Source organism: Micromys minutus (genome assembly GCF_963924665.1).
Source record: "Micromys minutus genome assembly, chromosome: 24".
Lineage (NCBI taxonomy): Eukaryota > Metazoa > Chordata > Mammalia > Rodentia > Muridae > Micromys > Micromys minutus.
This window is the reverse complement of record NC_137959.1, coordinates 9,210,303-9,213,981: the sequence shown is the minus strand read 5'-3', so window position 1 is coordinate 9,213,981 and position 3,679 is coordinate 9,210,303. Positions and strand designations below refer to the sequence as shown.

At 44.7% G+C, this 3,679-nt stretch overlaps 1 pseudogene across 1 annotated transcript in view; it reads right to left on the bottom strand.

Annotated features, from left to right (window-relative positions):
• Positions 1-1,940: 1,940 nt before the first annotated feature.
• LOC308435895 (plasma membrane calcium-transporting ATPase 1-like) overlaps positions 1,941-3,679 on the bottom strand; it is a 4,776-nt pseudogene continuing 3,037 nt past the window's right edge. The window contains exon 2 of the transcript in view: positions 1,941-3,679. This exon is cut by the window's right edge and continues 614 nt beyond it. The product of the transcript in view is annotated as a plasma membrane calcium-transporting ATPase 1-like (transcript).

The window sequence follows — 3,679 nt, the reverse complement described above, 5'->3', positions numbered from 1 at the left end:
AAAAAAAGTGGGCTGAGCCAGCTAGGGAGCAGTTTCTGCTTCAGTCCCTCCCTCCAGGTCCCTGCCTAAGTTTCTGCCCTAACTTCCCTCAGTGATAGGGTGTGACTTGAGAGTTGTAAGATGAAATAAACCCTTTGCTCCCCAAGTTGCTTTTGGTCAGGGTGTTTATCACAGCAACAGAAACCCAAAAACAACAACTGCTTAGAAATACATGTAGCACCTGTACTATGGCAGTCTTGTGAGACTAAGCCCTCAGATGGTGGGAACTGGTGCAGACTCCAAGCAGATTGGGTTGTAAGTACGTTATAGATGTGAACTTGGATTCTAAGGAACCTAATAGTTCAGTGTGTGCTTTGCCTGGGATAAAGCTAGAATTTATACTTTAAGATCTCATGCGTTAAATGTTCTTTCTTTAAATGTTAGTCCAGCAGTGGTAGCACACATCTTCAGTCCCAGAACTTGGGAGGCAGAGAGAGGTGGAGCTCTGGGACCTCCAGGTCAGTCTGGTCTACAGAGTGAGTTCCAGGACAGCCAGGGCTACACGGAGAAACCCTGTCTCCGAAGAAAGGAAGGAAGGAAGAAAGAAAGAAAGAAAGAAAGAAGAAAGAAGGGAGGGAGGGAGGGAGGAAGGAAGGAAGGAAGGAAGGAAGAAAGAAAGAAAGAAAGAAGAAAGAAGGGAGGGAGGGAGGGAGGAAGGAAGGAAGGAAGGAAGGAAGGAAGGAAGGAAGGAAAGAAAGAAAGAAGGCAGCCTCCTTGGCATTCCAGCTGTGTGTTTTATTGGTGACTAGCCCATGCTGTTTGTCTCACAGAGACACTAACTCTATTCTCCAGGCTGCCACTCCCAACTCAGACCCAAACGTTTCTATGTTTGTACCCTCAAAGGCCTCTTGTCTGGGGATGAGCTGCTTCTCCCCCAACTCTGTGGCTGCAGGGAGAGAACACCAAAACAGGACAAAAAACACCGTGTCCTTGAAATAGGTTGGAAGGTGCCATTTCTAGCAGCGGGGCCACGGTATAAAGGTGCCTGAGAGGGAAAGGAAATGCAAGCTCAGCCATGGAGAGAAAGCTCTGAATTAGCATAAGGTCAAAGAGCCATTAGATTTCCTTAGAGCTGCTCATTGCTGAGGATGATGTCACCTGCTACCTGAAACAGAGAAATAGCTGAGACAATCAGCCCTTGCCTTACCTCCAAAGCTTACATCTTAAAGATTTACTTATTATATATCATACTGGAGAGGGCATCTGATCCCATTACAGATGGTTGTGAGCCACCATGTGGTTGCTGGAATTTGAACTCAGGACCTCTGGAGGAGTAGTAGTAAATACTCTTAACCACTGAGCCATCTCTCCAGCCCCAAAGTTTAGATCTTAAAAGCTTATATAAAAGCATATAACAACTGCCTTTAAAGACAAAAAGCTGACTGCCACGTATAATTCTGTAAAACCTCTCTTGCTTGCTTACTCCAACTTGTGGTTTTAGAGTATAATTTGAGATTGCCAATTGGACCCAGGTTGAGGCCTTTCATGGATGATCCTGGCTTTGGTCCACTGGTGGCATCTTTTCTCTTCCACTCTCACTGATGTCAGAGTGCTTGTTCCAGAAAGAGTCCTGTTGCAATATCCTCTTCAACCCAAATTGCCAATTTGTTGCAATATCCTCTTCAACCCAAATAAACCCATGCAATGAAAACACAACTCAGTATTTAGGAACATAAACTTTGTGTTTATATTGGGCAGATTTACCACTCATTGCAATAATCGGTGCCCAACCTATGGTTTAGAACCCAACTAACCTGAGTCTAAAGTTCACTGCCCAACCCCCGCCCCAGCCCCTAAAATAGGGATCTAGGCTGGAATGGTGTTGGATTGAAAGCTGACTGAGTCTGAGGGGCCTACAGAGAATTGCAGAGAGGCTCCCTCCCCCAAACCCTAACAGAGAGCTACAGCCATTGTTCTATTGAAAGATCGGAGCAGCTGAAAGGCTTCCCACCAGACAGAAGAATTATGATCTGCACCACAAAGGTGACAATTGTGAAGAAGATGGGGCTATTGAAGATCCCATCAAACACGTTTCTTTCCCCATGAATTTTCCCAGCGTTTATTTCGTTGAAGAGCTGCATCAGCACGAAGGTATTGAAAACAATGGTGTAGTGTTCTGACAGCGGCCCGTGCAGAGGGGTGTTCCTTCCACTGTTGATATTGGGAAAACTTCTCTCCAGCAAATAAGAGCGCGAAGACCACTACGAGCTGATAGAATGCGTGTCTCAAGATATTCTTCATCATTGTGCGTGAGATGAGAGGCTTGTTTCTACCATAGGGCTTCCGAAGCAGGAGCGACTCGGTGGGTGGTTCTGTAGCCAGAGTCAGGGAACCCACAGCATCTGTACCCCCTTGAGTGGCGAGTCTTGAGTGTGACAGTCACTGCCACTACATTAACAGTAAGCTGGAACTGAAGGAATTTTGAGATGCCGTCATAGTCATTTTGTTCCCACATAACTGCTTTAACAATGCTTGTAAAGTTGTCATCTGGGAGAATAGTATCAGATGCTTCTTTAGCCCCATCAGTTCCAGCAACGCCCATTGCAAAGCCAGCATCCACTTTCTTCAGCTCAGGTCCGGCGTTTGTGACATCCCCTGTCCCAGCCACCACCCGGTGTTTCTCCGAGACTGTGCTGTCAATAATACCTTTAACCAGTGTGTGTTTGTCGGTGGGGAGATGCTCTTGCAGGTACTCGAAGCTTTGGCCAAATCTTGTCTATCCTCTCTTGTTTAATCTCTCCTTTTTTCACTTCGTATTCCTCGGTTAAAATCTTTACGTTCTAAGCAAAGGAAATCTTCCCCTGGTTGTAAAATACCACATTTGGTAGCAATGGCCCGAGCTGTGTTAATATTATCACCAGTGACCATGCACATAGTAATTTCACCCTCTGACATTTCTTTATTGCCTCTGGTACCTCAGGCCTCACAGAATCTTCAATTCCCACAACAGCAATACAAGTAAGGCCTGTGACGTCATTCTCCTTATCCTACTCTGGTTCCCTGGTTCTGGTTCTCCTGCTGGGAAGTCTCTGAAAGGTAAGCATATGGGCTCAATCATGGTTTTCACAATGTCATCTCCGTCTCTGGGTTGGAATACTTTTACTTCGCCATTAGCACTCAAGATTTTGAAACACCTTTTCAGAATTATCTCGGATGCACTCTTGCTGAAGATCCGGAAACTTCCATCTGAATTTTTTTTTACGGGACTGTACTCATGGATTTCCTAACAGAATTGAAAGTATAGACTTTGTACAATGCTTCTTCTGGTATTTCATTCCTAACATCTTGATAATACCGCTTTAAATTTAAGAGAAATCCCAACAAGGCACATTCTGTTTTATTATCCACACGACGGGGTAATCCACCCTTTATCTCTGGTAATATTTTTGACTTATAAGCACAATTCACAGAAATTTCTGTCACTAGATAGGACAGGATATTTGGTGGGACAGCGTCTGGTCCCAGGATCTTTTTATAATGCTTTTCATTTATGTAAGCTTGGACAACCGTCATCCTGTTCATTGTCAGGGTTCTCCTTTTATCTGAACAGACAGCTGTAGCATTCCCCCATGGTCTCACAAGCATCTAGATGTCTCACTAACTTATTGTCCTTTATCATTTTCTTGACTGAATAAGCCAG